A 17,773-nucleotide genomic window follows, 5' to 3' on the forward strand; every position below is an offset into this window, starting at 1 on the left:
CCAAGATAGAGATCTCTAGTTTGCATCAGTGGGTCTGCTCTCCACCCTCCTTTAGCTACTCTCTGCTTCCGAAGGCTTGCATACTGAAAGGACAGTTAAGACATGTCCTATGTTATCTTGGGTTATAATTTTGTGAGTGGCAAATTCCCATAGTGCATAGAGGTGGAAACTCCCCTGCTCATCATCTTAGTTGCTGCCAGCCATGTGACCTTCCGTTGGGAAACATTTTTGTGAATGGCCAGCACTTTTCTAGATGGATTTAAAACTGCTTATCTACTGTTTCCTGAGTTCATTCACCCAGCCGTTTTCAAGGGCTTGTGGTCCACTGTTAGCATGTTCTCCTAATTAGTAATTAGTCCACATCAGTGCTTTGTAAGTGGACATCTCAAAAGATTGTGTCCCCTTTACACTTTTTGTTATCTGTCTAGACTTTGGGATTGATCTGGTGCTCTATGTCAGAACAGATCCCCCGACTTTATGTATTGTTGAGCCAATATATATATATATATATATATATATCACTAACTCATATCAGTTGTACTATGTGGTTTCCCTTGTTTAGACACTGTACTCTGTGTCCCTTCAGAAAATGTCTTCAAGGAGCCATTCAAATTTTCTAATACATTAAAAAGAAGTGAAAAAAAGCTAACAACTGATGTAATCTCTAAAAAGGGATGGTAGCCAGTGAATGAATACTCTTCTTTCTTCTCTTGCTGTAACCATGCTGATGTATATATTTTGCTTAGATAATGCAGTATCTCAGTGTAAAACCCTGGTTGCCCATGGAAGGTAATGGTTTCAATAAAGAATTTTTGAATTGGCTTCTTTCCACTTTTATCTCATTCTTCATTTTCTCTGAAGTGGATCTCTTGAGAATAATCCAAACTAATTAAGTTTGGCAAATACCTGTCGAATGTTCTGGTTCTCAGCAAAGCATCCATCTAAGATATAACAAGGTGGATGAAATCATCACATTGCTTCACGTATACACACAATTTTGTTTAATACTAAGAATATTTGTGGTGGAGAAGTATGTTTAAATCATTTCTAGAATATCCCCCACATCTGCCTTGTACTGTGTCACCCCCCAACAACCCCATTTCTACATTATCATACGAATAAGAATAAATGTACTTTATTGCACATTGGATAATACATCAGTAAATTTTTCCAGTGTGGTTTTTGACAGGTCTCAAAGAGGTTCATAATAGCATTTCCCCTGAGGATACTACCACCATTATTCCTAAGTAATAAAACCTTTTAGTGAAACGGAAATTGGAAAAACCTCCATATTCTCAATACATTTCAAAATTGCATACACTTAAACTTTAGTTTTAGACTTATAACACGAATTCCTAGCTTATTTTCCATGGCAAAGCCATGGGCAAACAGGTGCAGGGAAGAAATTTAATTCCTCCACCCTTTCAGAGCCTGGTCTCTAAGACCCTGGAAATTTGAGTGAGCATTTGCACTGAGAAACCCTACCTTGAAGGTGGTATTGTCCCTCTTCAGGGAAGCTGGTGGTTCCTGCAATGACATTGTGATATTTGGAGAGCAGGTATTTGGAATGATTCTTATGTGAAAAAATGCTGACTCAAGCAAAAGGCTCTAAATATTGAAACTGAGATTAGGTACATTCAACCTCTGTGAGCATAAACAATTGTAAATTCTTAAGAAAGATTATGCAGTGGACACCAGACAGTTTGCATTGAATAACAGCTATAATTTCTATTTCTTTTCTTTTCATCTTTTTGCATTGATTCTGGTAGCTGAATGAGAAATGGATAAATAGAACTACAGAAGGAATAAAAGCAATCTATTCTTCCACCATTTCCAAGCAAGACCTGAAATAGCAACATTTAGAGAAGAAGCAAGAAAGTCCACTCTCTTGAGATTTGCAGAGAGGTTTTGTTTCTTAAGAGCTCTGATTCTGCAGAAGATGCCAGTTAATAGCATTGCCTTGGCCAGCTAAAGTAAACCTCAGATCACTTGAGCGTGTCACTTCTCTCTTTTAAAACTGCATCTTGTACTACAAATTAGTGTAAGCATTGAAGGCTATATTCCTCATCCTTCCTAATTCAGATTTACATTTACAGGAAAACAGAACAGAAAACATAAGCACGAAAATGCCCCTCACTTGCAAAAGTGCATTATTCTTCAAGGCCTGTGGGTTAAACCATGGAATTCAAAGTTCTGTGTACCAACCGAACTGATACTCCATCACTGTTACATCACACAGAGCCCTAGATCTAGTTACAGTCTATAGACCTGGGTTTCTAAAGAAAATGATTTAGTGGTGTACTCATGTTACAGAAAGGAGACATATGTAAGAGCCAGGAGCATCAAGAAAGCCAGCGGGAAGCAGCTTTATCTCTGGTGTGTGTTCCTAGTCTGTGTGCTATCTTGGGACATATGTTTTAAATAGGAAATACATTGATCCAAGTTATCCTTAGCATGATTGTTTGCTTTCTGAAAATATCTTGGCCCACAACATTCTGACTCTATGAAACACAGCCTGTACTTCAATCTCTACTTACTAATCCATTTACACACAGATACTTCTCAGTGTACATTAGCAATATGCCTGCATCAGAGGTAGCTATACAAAGCATAAAGGGATCTGAATTGCAGTAGGTCTCAATTTATTATTACATTTTTCCTTTGGAAAGCCCAATACTCATTATTGAATTCTTACTATATATTTGAAATATTTTTTATTATTATTTTGTTTTGCTTCCAAACTGCTCTGTGGTCCACAACTTAGCACTTACAAGTAAAAGTTATGAGTGTGCCACACACTGATATTAGAACCACTGCTTTATTCATGAGTAACTTTGTGAATGAAGAATTTTATCCTCTAGGGAAAATGATTGTTTTCTGACATGGCATCACTTGGAGAGGGGAAATAAGAATATGTCATCAGAAATAAATGAATGTGTTCAATTATTTATTCTTACTATTAAGGGAAGAGCAGCAGTGTTTACTCCCTTTTTATAACACACTCTAGCTTTCATTGTGTCTATGAAGTTGAATAGAATTGTTCTTTTTAATTAGGAAGCATTATAGCAGGGACAGATTTTATGGCTCAGTATTTTATAGAGGACAGCTCATTGTTTGGAAGTAGCACCAGGTAAGGGTTTTGTTGTTGTTATTATTGATTTTGCTTTATCAACCTAAAGCTGGAATTTTTTGAGGAGATGTCTAAGTGGTAAACCTCTCATTGTCACCAAGATTCACTTTTTCTACTGTTATTGTGATTACATTGAAAGCAATGAGCATCACAGGCTATAATGAATTCTGTAATATCATTAACAAGCGATTTGGATCATCTGTTCATTTCTTTTTACTCAAGACTTCAGAAAATGTCTGTCTGATGTACAACCACAAACAGAGAACACAAGTCTCAAATCTTGTGAGAAAACGCACTGTTAAGGTAATGGTGGACACAGGATCTGATGATCTAAGTATACAAGACATTGTCAGGATTGAATTATAACAATTTTATTTGGGCCCTAATGTGACAATAAAGTTGCTTTTGCTATTAATGTTTAAAACAGAAGTTATGTTTAAAATGGATATTAAAGTTAAAACAGCAAGTGAGATTCACTGTGGAAAGTAAACAAGAGGACGTTCAACTGGGTGTGAGATAGCCAAGCTGAACCGATAGAAAGAAGGTTAGTACTCTGAGGAAAACAACAAAGTTGGTCTCAATCTAAACAGGCTCCATCCAGTCAGATCCCAGGAAATCTACTACCGAGGGGCCTAAGAAAGACATTATTACCCTTTCCCATTTATTGTTAGTTACACCTTTATAATATTCTCATATCTAATATAACTAATGGTAATGGACTGAATAATGGTGATGAGAGCTTCTAACTAATTAAATGTTATTCTGCAAATTAGAATAACTTCTAATGTATGTATCCAAGTGAGAAGTGAAATAGTCCAGAAAAGCTGTAGATTTGTGTTTTATTCAGAAGAATTTTGATAAAATGAGTTTACCATAGGTATTCTATTCAGTAATGAATCTGTGATATTTTTCCTCTACTTATGTCAGGAAGGGTATTATGCCTCTCATGCATTAGAGGCAGCCCTTTATCTTTGCCACTCTGCTGAGTATGTCCTCTAGCATGAAGAGTGTACATACTTTCCACTTTTATTTTCTAGACTACATAAATAAATGGAATTATTTTGCATGGGAAACTACAATAAAAAAAGACAACTAACTACACTGGGGATCAGAGGGTGTGGTGGTCCTCCCCCACAATATTTCCACACATGGATATCTAGTAGAAATAATCCCAAAGGTTCTTGATAACATGATGCTGAATCTGAAAATGAAGTTAAAATATTATAAAGAATGCAGATAAACATCAATTTCAAAGAGCATTCTTGTTACTGGATAACAGTTTAGGTCAAGTGTTGGGTGCTACTTTTCTTTTTCAATTTTGAATTAAATGTTAGTGACATGCTATTTCTGCAAATTAGAATAACTTCTAAGGTATGTATACAAGTGAGACTTGAAATAGTCCTGGATAAAGTGGTATGCTTGTGTTTTATTCAGAGGAAGTTTGATTAAGTGAATTTACCATATATATTCTATTTAGTAATGTCTGTGATATTTTTCCTGTAAGAAAACTGTAAAATAAAAGTAAATATCCTGGCACAGGATCAAAGGATCTGCTAAAGCATTCAAGAACCAAATTGACTTGAACAGAATTATGTTAACAAAGATATTAAAAATATGTTGACCAAGAAGAGTAAACAAGCCCTGCATGGAGTTAGATGAGCACTTTTCCTTATAGCATGATTCATTCCTTTACAAACAAAACCTCCTCTGGACTAACTGTATAAACTTCTAGTTTATAATATGATATTAAATAAAATTACTAACAGAAATAAATAATTTGGAGACTATAAAAATACCAGTTGCATGTATTTAGAATCATCTTATCTCCCTGTATTTTTGTCATATCTGAGTGATGTAAGTAGACAAAGATGTTATGAAAAATAACATAAGTACAATTTGACTAAGAGATAAAAGTTTGAGGTATGGACTCAAAGGGAAAAAAATGTAGATTATTCTCTACCTGAGATGATTTTCAAAAGAAATCCTTGATGAATGCCCTGGGATTGGGAACACAAAGAATGATGTAAAGATAGGCAGGCAAAGAAAATAAAAAGCACTGAAAACAAACTTAGCTTACATTTCTATTTGTCATATGGTTGTAATACAATAGAAAATGTAAATGATTAGTTTGTAAAGAAAGGAACGAAGCTAAAAGAAACAAATTCTTACAGTTTATGGAAGTTGAAAATTAAGTTTGATCAGTCATATCATATTGATTGAGCCTTCAGAAGTAAAGCATGTGTTTAACAGTGAGAAATATCTTGATAGATGAGAAAAGTAAAACAGAAAGATGAAAGCTTAATCATGATTATACAGAGAATCAAAACTTGACTCTGTATTCTTAGTTGCAAGGTTCACTTTTTTTCCTTTCCACAACATATAATCACAAGGCCAAAGGCATATAATTCTAGAATCCCCATAGAGGAAATTCATACGGTCAAATTAAGTACTACACATAGTTTGTGTCACTGTGACATTGTATATCACATAAATATCTTAAGAAAGAAACATTTATTTCATCTGAAACTTCCTGTGGTATCAGTCCAGTCATTGGCACTATGGATCCTCAGTCTGTAGTTACGCAGAACATCGTGGTGGTAGGGTCAGATGACAGTGACGTCTTACCTCAAATAGACAAGAAGCATAGAGAGAAGGTGTAAGGATCAGAGTCACCTTTCAACTTCACATCAAGTGGCCTCCCTCTTCCAACTCGTCACTACCTCCTAATGTTTTCAGAAACTCTCCAAATTGTGCAACCTGCTTAGGGTTGGCATTTCAACATATTAATCTTTTGAGCAGGCACTTGATAACCAAATTATAATAGCTTTCATTTGAGTAAAAACACACAAATTTCTCTAGTTCTGTGTCCTAATCTTAAAACCTAAATAGTCTAAGAAAGCTAGTTGTTTGTAGGCACAAAAATTGCTTAAGTTTTATCAAACACAGTTATACTTCAAGATTTACTTAACATAATAATAACCCACACTTCTTGACATTTTGTTATACTTTTTTTTAGTACCACCTAATATTTTGTGCCTCTCTCAATTGTACATGAAACTGTTAAGAGTAAGAAAGACCCCCCCAATGCTTAGAAATACTCAGCAAAAAAATTAGAAAGGTATGAATGGTTTTACAGAACATGGAATGTGATCAATGCATAGATGTTCATCTTTGAGACATTTCCTCTTTCTTAGTCATAATGGCAGGGCTTGGATCTAATTTGCATAATTCATTTAATCAAGTGTACTGTTGGTAATGTGCACCAGCACCAACATAACTAGACCTAGGTTTCCTTTAATTCCTCCTCCTCCACATGATCCAGCTCTACCTCATCCTCCTCTTCCTCTTTCTCCTCATCCTCTTCTTTCTTCTAGAAACATTTTGTGTGTGGACCTCACTGGTATTTTAATTTTTTTATTTTTATTTTATTTATTTATTTATTTATTTTTAATTTATTTTTTGGTTTTTCGAGACAGGGTTTCTCTGTGTAGCTTTGCGCCTTTCCTGGAATTCGCTTTGGAGACCAGGTTGACCTCGAACTCACAGAGATCCGCCTGACTCTGCCTCTCGAGTGCTGGGATTAAAGGCGTGTGCCACCGCCACCACCACCTGGCTATTTTAATATTTTTATTGGTGCATTTTCAGTTTAAAACTACAAGATATCTAAACCTGAATATAACTTTTAGTGTTTTGATTGATAAATTTATATTAAAGTGGAACATTTATTATTACTTTCATTCTGTTAGGAGGCTCATAGAGAAAACCAAATTTGTTTAGTTCTATTAACTACATTAGCTCTAGAAAATGTCAATCTATCAAATTATACATTCATGTTGAGGCCTTAAGTAAGAATAATTTTGACATTCTTAAAATAGAATCCTTCAGGAGTTACTAGAAGAGAATACCGCATACTTCACATACAATGATTGAACTATGTGGTAGACATAAGGCATTTATGGACTCACAGTAGTTTATAATTTCCTTACACATTGTACAATATATAATATATTCTAAAGACAGCTTTTGAAGATTAAATGAGCAAAGAATTCTCCTCCTTCATAATGACTACAATTGATCCCTTATTTTTTTAATACTTTTAAAAATCTGTTATGTATTCTAATCTTTTGCTGAGCAAAAGTAGTTGATGGAGTAAGAGGTATGCAGTTTCTGTTGCTTGCATTGCTAAGTAACCTAAAGTATGTATCCTTCCCCTTCACAAGATGCTTCCTCTCTTCAGGGAGATTCAAGTTAAATTTCTCTTAATGTGTGTACAGAGACACTTGCTTGCTCCCATTTAATCACAATATCTTTGTGAACTGCTTATGAAGTGACTAAACTCTATTAGTTACTAGTTAAAACACTCCAATATCTATGCAATCTAATTTCACCTGTAAATTTAATATTGAATTCTTTCTATATAAAAAGAATTTAGACACTTATTAGAGTATAATTATTTATTTTTCAGCTTGAAAATGTTAACAAAATTTTCTTCTACTAACTCATTTTTTATTTAGCTAAAGTGTGACTTTATTTAGTCTATAGAACCCCATATAATATAAAGGGAAAAAGAAAACAGCATCAACAAATGAAGATCCAGGTTGAATACTTCATTATCTTAGGACCAGAGATGAAACAGTGTTATTCAGGTGCAGATATTTGCATATACTTAAAAGTATCTTGGTAGAGTCACATGTAAACAGAAACTTCAGTTATGTTTCCTGTACATATTTACAAAAACCCTAAGCACAGTTTCACATTATCCTTTTTGTATTCATAAAATAGTTTCATGAGGTGGAATTTTCTACTTCTGGCATTTTGATATCACCCACACACTTCACATTTAGGGAGCATGTAGAATCTCATATTTTTAAAGTGGTGTGCTCAACATGTGTAACTAACTACAAAATTATCAGGAGGTGTGGGAAAAGACAAATGAATGTGTCTAATGAGAGGTTTCTTGTTTGGAGCCTGGAATTTACTTGAAAGAAGTAGGAAACATAATTTTTTTTTTTTAGTCAAACAATGCATCAAAGCTTCCAAGGAATAAATTCAATCAAAATATATTTATTATGAGAAGGTACACTTTGTCTTATTCCTGGCATCATGCTGCTTTGTGTGGGCTTTGTGTGGGGAAAAAAAATCCCTTGTTTTCTAGGGAGCACATTTTGTAAAGTGCTTCTATTACAAGCATGAAGAAGAAAGTTTCATCCATAAAACCTATGCTAATAAAAGTAAACAAAGAAATACTGGGTTAGGCTTTTTTCTATTAAGAAAATGTTTTTCATTCGTTTTAGCACAGGCGATAGATTATGTTTTTAATCTGAGTCTTTGTTGAAATTGCTGAGCTTCACGGGCCGACCAGTCTTGCTTACCTGACAATAACTGCATTCTGTTTCAGGCTCAGTCTATTAAGGAAAATAAATGTATGACACTTGAGGAATAATACCCCTGTTACACTATGTTCTCCATATATATGTACACATAAATGCATGTATACATACACACACATATGTATCTACACACATGCATTGCACTACACAATTTCTTTGTCCAAAAGCCTATGTGTATCATATCTTATGGCTAGGGGGAAAAATCCGAATTTGGGAGATGTATTTTTGCCTTGACTTTTGGGATATTTTATTCACCATCAGGCCTACTAATTTATCTTTACCAACCACTAAGGATCCCATGTGGATGACACATCTGAGGAAAAGCCTTGGGTTCCTTGTTTCATGTGACATTCATCTGCCTGGAGTTTGGTGAAATAAAAACTGCAGACTGTCTTGTTAAAAATCACCATGGGAACTCTGCCATGTTTTCCCCACTTGGAACACTTTTTGGCTTCCTCTCATCAAATGGTGACTCTTTTCTCTTTTCCCTGGTGAGTTATTAGTATATTCAAGTACTAGAGTAAGTCATTCTTCATCAAGATAAGCTTCTCCTGTTCTACCTGTTAGTGGCCTTTGAACATTATCTATAGTGTTGACTAACCTTGGTTGTCAAACTTACATACCTGGATTAGAAAAAAAAAAAAGACACTTGAGGAACTGCTGCCATCGGATTGGCTTGTGGACCCTGGTCATGTCTTCAGATTTTCTTGGTTGTTGATTGATCTCAGAGGCCCTGCCTCACAGTGGGCAGTAGCATCTCTAAACAGGAGAGCCTGGTGTGTAAAAGAAAGGTAACTAAGCAAGCCAGACTAAGTAAGCAAGCCAGTAAGCAGTGTTTCCTTGTTGGATTTTGCTTCAAGTCCCAGCTTTGAGTTTCATTTCTGGCTTCCCTCCATGATAGACCATAACTTATAAACCAAAATAAAGCCTCTCCATCCCAAGTTGGCTTTGGTTAATGTTTTATCATAGCAGAAGACCCAAACTAGGACACTTAGAGAATTACTTTTTCTTCTAATTTGGTATTCAATAGATGTGTTATTAATTACTTTAGGCTCATCTTCTTTATCATACAGTTTGTATCATAATGGGATTTTAAAATTGACCAGAACTTTACTGAGAGACACCTGGCACACAATAATTTTGATAATTATTAAATAATTTAAGAGAAATTTTCTTTCTCTTAAATGTTTGAGAGGTCCTTTGTACTGAATACATATGATTGCATATTTTCTTGGGAAAATTTATTTTATTTTTTAACTTGACTTATGAATCATGGAGATGTTCTAGTCTTATAAGTATCTTTAATGCTGAATCAAATAATGTGATACTCTTTGAATGAAGCCCATATACCAACAGAGAATGTTGTATAAATTTTTATACAGCATAGATATTTCTAGGTTAAATTTTTTTCATACAACTTAGACATTGATAGTTGAATTCACAAAGTTAAGTTTTATTTGTGATGAATGTTGCATAGGATTATAACACACTAGCCACTGTTGCAAAAAGCAGCATTACTTACATTTCACTATGAATTCATTTTAATTTTCTTGAGAGACTTCTGCAGGAGGGTTCATCAGGTTGAGAAATTAATTGCAAAGAACTGTGCATGTCAAACCCTAACAATAATTATTTTACAGTGATTTGAGGACATTATATACCTAGACTATTGGTTCCCTTATGTTAACAATATAAAATATCGTCCTGAATTTCAAAGATTGTAAAATATCCCTTTATATCACCTCATAAAATTTCCAAATATTCAATATGTCATGTTGGAAAACAGACCACTTCTTATAATCTTATAATTCTCCATGCACAGTGAGATATAGTTTTTTAAAAAAAAGCTAGACTTTATACTAATTAGTGTGAGGTACACCAGTGGTTTAAATTGTTCCGGGGAAACAGTTATTTGCTTCTGGAGCAAACAGCTTCCAATATGTTGAATGCAAGGCTAACCATGCATAGAGCCTTTTATTTCTGCTCTTCTGAGCACATGGAAAATGATACCGGTTGCTTTAGCAGTAAAGTTTCTTAGGCACAAATCAACTCTGAAGAAAACTGAACATTCTGGGTGCCTTAGAAGGAACCTGGGAAGACTCCTTGAGTTCAGAGGCATCTGAATTCTTAACTATCAAATGGATTATTCTACCATGATTGAAGCAGTTCATCACCAGTTATAGGAGCTTGTTCCTAGGTAATCAATGGAGGTTAAAGCAGTTTTCTTCTTTCTAGAATTAGTTTTCTCATTAATATAAGGGAATTTTAAAGTGGCCTTTTGGGGAGCAGCTGCGTTATCTATTGTTTATGGAACAGCCTTGCAGTCAAGCTTGTTTTTTTGGCATTGAAATAGAAATGAGAGTGATTTGCATAAGTGGAATATTATTTGCTCTGTTGTTTTTTCTCTCATTTTCTTTTTCTGTATACTGCTCATTTGTTTTATTTTAATGATAAGTGACTTCCAGGCAGAAAACAACTAGATGCTATTTTTTGACCTCAAAAAAACAGGCTAAAAATATGTTCACAGAAATCAGAATTGGATTAGGCTTTGTTTTCAATTAACTATAACTTTTCCTTTGAGCAGAGTCAAATTTATCTGAAATCTATTTAAGATACCCAGATAATATGCAATAATATAAAATGAAGTTACATCTTCATTGGAAAACAGACTTTATAGAGGACGTCTAGCAACAAAACATGATGTTTGAGAGACAGTGCCCCACTTTATAAACTATCTTGAGAATGTAAGATTTTTTAAAAATATTGTTCATCTAAAATTTTGAATAATTCTTTCACAATGATTCTTAAATGAGTGTTCCCTTAAAAAGAATCAAGCGTTTTCAATCTAAATTCCCTTTCTTTATGCTTTGTTTTTACACATGACAATGGTTAGTTCAGTTGTTTCTCCTAAAATTTCTACACTGAAGAATCATTCCCCCAGAGTTCATAAAAGAACATTGTTTGGAAACAACATCTTTAGATGTAATCAAGGTAAAGTGAAGTCCTTCTAGAAGGCTCTAACTTCCCATAGTTCAGTGCAAAGAGAGATACATACATAGAAGAAAAACTACATGAAGAGACACAGGCAGAGAAGAAGTAGCTGGGACAGATCCCTTCCCAGTGCTCTCAAAGCAAGGCCTGCTGGTACCTCTATCCCAGATCTCTGTCAGCCATAAAAGATAAAATATTTTTCTATGGAGTTTGTTTTTTACAGTGTGATGCTTTTAAAAGATGGCCTTCAGCAAGATTTCTCCAGATCAGCCTAATGTTTGATTATGGGTCTCTGCATCTGTTCTTACCAGTTGCTGAATGAAGCCTCTCCGATGACTATTGGGTTAGGCACCAATCTATGAGTATAGCAAAATATTGTTAGGCATCATTACATTGATATTTTCCCCCTACCACTCTTGTTTGGTTCTACCCTAGATCTCTCTCTCTCCCTCCCTCCCTCCCTCCCTCCCTCCCTCCCTCCCTCCCTCCCTCCCTCCCTCCCTCTCTCTCTCTCTCTCTCTCTCTCTCTCTCTCTCTCTCTCTCTCTCTCATTTTTTTCAAGTTCAGAGATCTGCCTGCCTCTGCCATCCAAGATCTGGGAATAAAGATGTGTGCCACCACTGTCTGTCTGTCAACGGAATGTTTTAAAAAGATCCCCCAGTTCCTTGTTAGTAATGAAGTAGATAGAGTATAATTTTTAATAGAAGTTGCAATACTTATTGTCTAGCTAAAAAAACAAGAGATGTTTTGTTAAAAATCCCCATGTTATTGGTGCATTATTCCCAAAATAGACATCAAGATGTTCTAACTCATTAGAACAGTTGTGATAAGATACATGAAATACAGAAAATGCTGATCCAAGTGTCTAGCCTTCACTTAACACTTCATAAATTTTAGAGCCTATTAACTTGACAGTTTACCAATACAAACTGTTCCTAAAGTATTAACTATCATGAATGATACATATAGCTAGTAATCAGCTACATTACATTTCTAAGAGTGAAAAATTACAGGTAGATGTTATGATAAATGCTATCATCTCTTTTAATCTGTGTCTTTCTCTCTGTCTCTCTGTCTCTCTCTCTGTCTCTCTCTCTGTCTCTCTCTCTGTCTCTCTCTCTCTCTCTCTCTCTCTCTCTCGTGTGTGTGTGTGTGTGTGTGTGTGTGTAATTGGAAGATAGTTTGTTGCAATCCTTCATGGCAAGGGAATCAATGAAACTTGTGACTGGTGCCAAACCAGCTTCAATGTGTAAGTCTTCTCAACTCACTTAGCTTAATTAAGATATTATCCAACAGGTTTGTAGACAAACCCATAGCCCAGTAATTCCATATGCTATTAAGTTAACAATTGACATTAACCATTTCAAATACTAATTCTTTGGTAAGGATTAACACATATGATTGGGTATATAATCATGATAATGAGAAAGACAGTGGTGTGGGGGTGGTGGTGAAATTGACTTCTGGAATATTCATTGATCTATTTCTTTACCTGGCTTTCTCTCCTTTCCCTTTTTACTCCCTCTAAGACACCGACTTAGGTGATGGTATTACCCATGATTAGAGAGGATCATACTTCCCCAAGTTATCCTCCTCAGAGACATATGCAAGAGTTTTGCCTCACTGGTCTCCTAAGTATGTCTTAATCAAATTCAGTTTACAACTAAGATTAACCATAACAATATTCATTCAGAATCTCATTACTTACAGCTTTGTATGAGTTAAGTTTCAACCAAGGCTGACTTTTGAAGGCAGAGTAATGAGAGAGAGAGAGAGAGAGAGAGAGAGAGAGAGAGAGAGAGAGAGAGAGAGAAGTAGATGTAACTAATAAGCTTATCTTGAGTACATTTGCTGTATTTATTTTCATTTATGAATGTTGCAATATTTACAAATAAAAAGTGCATCCTAGGTACAGATGAACAGAGTAAGTCCCAGTTGTTACACACTTATGGAAACTGTGCTTATCGGACACATTGGTTTTAATCATCCTGAGCTATTATTGGTTCATAAAAAGTCTGTCTTCTCTGCCATATTCTTCAACCTATAAGTTCTTGTGTTAATTATGTTTTCTTTATCATGGGCTTGGGCCCTTGTAGAGTCAGAACAAAATGAATGCTTTATAAATCAAATAATGCATTCACTATTCCAGAGATGTATGGGAAGGGAAAAAATAATTATCAAGGCTTGTGTATGATCTTCAATCTTACCTAAGGAATAACATTTAGACAAGATATTATGGTTAAAAAAGATTCAAGCGGGATAAAAAATCAAGAGCTAAAATACATATGTGTGGGAAAGAATATGTGCTACAACAAACACACAAATTTGTAAAGAATGCAGTATCTATGAACATAATGAAATCATGTATAAAAGCAAGGAACTTGTACATTATGAAGGCTCATAAAAGCAAGGCTACAGATTCTCAACTGTAATTGATATAAATCTAGAAACAACACTGTGATTTTCCATTGCCTTTAGCACATCAAAGTGTGTAGTTTGGAAGACAATGGGAAAAAACTCACTGATATCTGGTTGTATTAACACAGTTTATTCTATAATTAACTCATCAAGAATTCAATTATTCTACTAAGACTAAATTTTATTAATCATTCAATATGTGTGGATATTCCACATATATGAATATATTGTTTCATGTCTTAGACATTTTTCCCTTAGGAGTATAGTATAAAATTTATCTAAAAGAACTTGTGGATGTTTAGTTATATCTATCTAGTGATATTCTTTGAAATCTCTAGGAACAGATGGTATTTTTTATATGAATAAATGGTAATACAATAAGATCTTCAGATGCTATTCCTAGTGTGTATATCCACAAAGTTGGGGAAATAGCCAAGAGAATAACACCCTTGTCACACAAGAGTGGGAACCAGAGTTTGAATCCCTGGTACCACATTTTAAAAGTTAGGTTTGTGTGACAATCCACATGTATTTCTAACACATTAAAAGCAGAGAAGAGAATCTCTGGGGAAAGCTGGCTAACTAAATTATGACCTCTTGCCTCTACACCCCAGCATGCACACATGCACATGGCCTTCACACATACAAACAGGAACACAAGTGTCTGCATACACAAATATATCTGTACCCATAGAGTTGAATGTGTGTACATATCCACATGCATACACCACACATACACACAGAGATAAAAATTATTTTATTTACTTACATATCTATTTATTATATTATCTACAACGTTCTATTTAATAGCAGATCAGGACACAAAGATGAGCAAAAGCTACAGGGTGCCAACATAACTTTAAGGAAGGTGAAAAAGGCCATCTCATCTGCTGTTTAATTCTTGGCACTTGAATAAAAATATACTAGCAATTTTCAAAATTGTTCAAAAAAATCCTCTCAAATCTATAAGTAGTGCATGTTTCACATATTTTAAAATAGGTATTCACTTTGATGTTATAGGAGAAGTTTTTGAAAGTTGTCATAGGAAAATTACCTGAAAAATGTATTGTATCCATATCAATACATCTTAAAAAGATAATGGATCCCACCCTTAGACAAAGAACTACAAGCAACAAGTGATTGCTGGGACAAGAATTACTATCTCCCAGGTATAAGGCACCATATTGGCTGTCCAATACAGAGAGGTGAGTCATGAAACCATATCCACACCACCAACAAACATATACTCAGCAGGCTGTATGTATGTATCTGCATATACATCCATATACATATATATGGATGCATATATCAATAATAATGAAAGAAAATAGTGTGGGAGACCTGCGAGGGGTTGGAGGAGGAACAAGAGTGGAAGTGATGAAATTCTATTTCAGTTAAAACACAGTAAAGAAAACAAATTACAAATTGAAAAAAAAAACCTTGAAATTAAGCTTTTGTGTCGTATAAACAAATGTTAATAACCATTAAAACAGGTTTAGTATTAATAGAATAACATTTATGAAAATGACAGATTTCTCCTTAGCAGGAATAATCACTGACTCAGGGCCATGCTTCCGCTGTCAGTTTCAGTGGAAACAAAATAATCGATGGAAAATGAAATACTACTAAGATTCAGTGATACGTTTATCATAATTAAAATGAAAATGTTTGAAATATCTAGGTGGAATCTCTCTAGAGTCATGAAGTTGGCTGGAGTAACAGTAAAGAACACTTCTTCTTCTTCTTCTTCTTCTTCTTCTTCTTCTTCTTCTTCTTCCTCCTCCTCCTCCTCCTCCTCCTCCTCCTCCTCCTCCTCCTCCTCCTCCTCCTCCTCCTCACTGTGCCTCCTAGCACTTTAATTTCTCTCTCCTACCTTCCTATGTAATTGTTTTTAAATTTTCAGGAAATTACCAAAGGGGAGACACGAGAATTTGTGTAGACTAGAGACTCTGCTCATCAAAAGTATATGAATATGTGTAAGTTCACAAGAGGGTGGGCATTTTTAATGTGTTCCATCAAACTTGCATAATGTAGTCTCATGGACACAATAAACCCTGCAAATTTAATGTCTCTCACCATTATTGTTGATTTGTACTGGTCATTAGATGATATGAATAAATTATTTCAATTACTTGACAATGTATATTCAGCGATTGATGCATTAGGGATTCATTCTGAGAAACGCACCCTTTGGTGATTTTGCCATGTGTTGAACATGATAGGGTATACTTACCCAAACTAGTTAAGATATAGTCAATGTATTTAGTATATTCAATGGCCCTAGTGGAATGGTAAACTGAGGAAAATGTGATTAAGTCAACCACAAGAGAAATGAAAGCAATAAATGGATAGAATATACAAGATTTATGATGCTACAGTGTATCATTGTATACTGTTTTATAAATTAAGGTACATTAAAATCATTATATCAACATAGTTTATTAGAAGTATATGTCAGAAACTCTTTCACTCACCACTATCAAGTATTAAACAACATTTATACTGTCATATTTTATATGAGTGATGGAATAAGTATGTGTTTTGATCTGTAAAATATTGTTTATGTGTGTAAATACTTTGCCTACAAACATGTATATGTATCATGAACATGCCTTGTGCCCCCTAGAAGAGGGCAAGAAGAGGGCATCAGATCCTCTGGAACTATAGTTACATGCTATTTTGAGCCCCCATATTGGTGCTGGGAATTGAACACAGATTCTCTGTAAAAGCAGACAGTGCTCTTAACAACTGATCCATCATTCAAGCCCCTAAGTGTTTTGTTTTGTTTCGTTCAAGCATCATAACTACAAACACATGCGTAATACAAGCAATTTCAAGATGGCAGTGGTGATATCATCAGGGAATAGAATGGCTCAGCACAGTTACACACTCACAGTGCTGCCACATTATATGATCCTGGGGAACGGTACTTACAACACCATTCATGCACAAGAACTTCATGATAGCCCATTTTTACTTGGTCTTCTACTTTCTTTCTTCTTCTTTGCTACTCACTTATATTCAAGCTTCTCCTTTGGAGCCTTTGAATGAAGACAGAAAATATCTTTCATAGAAATTACGTTTCTCAGTAATGTCCTCTACAATCCTCTACAATTCCCTCACTGTCTGTAAATTGTATATACTAGGTTATGAAATATTCAACAAATGCAGTTTTGCTGTTTTTTCCTGCTGGAGACTTCTGTTTTACAAAACAGATTGTTTGCAACTGTGTTCCCCTTCTGCCTAATGGGGACCCTGGGGGAATGTTGTTGGCTTTGAGATTCAACTACATATTTCCAACAAATAATAGTGTTGACGCCAATGAAATCTGATAGCAGCAGGCATTATTCAGTGATTTCTGAGTGGAATAGGTTCATATTTCTCTTTCCTTTGGGGGATGAAGGAAAAGGACACATAGGGATGTGTCAGCTAAAGCCACATAGAAAGAAATGATTTCAAAAAGGATTGAAGCAGTTCATGTTCTTTGGATTCAAATGGGAGCCCTAAACTGTCAAGTTTAGCTTCAGTAGAAATGGGTTTCTCTTTGGGGACCAACAGACACATGCATTTGCCTCCCATTTGGTTGCTGACACAGCAGCCAAACTCTGGTAGGTGCTATGAGGGACTGCCAGAAGTTTGAAGGCTGAAATAAATCATTTCTCTCTGTTGGGTTCTTACACCAATAGCAAGAATTAATGTTGTTGCATGAAGACCACAGTGCTTCCCAAAACCTGGGAAACCCAATCTATTACTGATGGTGTAAGCTAGTATCCTCTATTTAAAAAAAACATGTCTTGGAATCCAGCAGATTGTGGGTTGGCCAGAAAAAAAATCTGAAAATGGA

The sequence above is a fragment of the Peromyscus maniculatus genome, chromosome 14 (genome assembly GCF_049852395.1).
Source record: "Peromyscus maniculatus bairdii isolate BWxNUB_F1_BW_parent chromosome 14, HU_Pman_BW_mat_3.1, whole genome shotgun sequence".
Classification (NCBI taxonomy): Eukaryota; Metazoa; Chordata; class Mammalia; order Rodentia; family Cricetidae; genus Peromyscus; species Peromyscus maniculatus.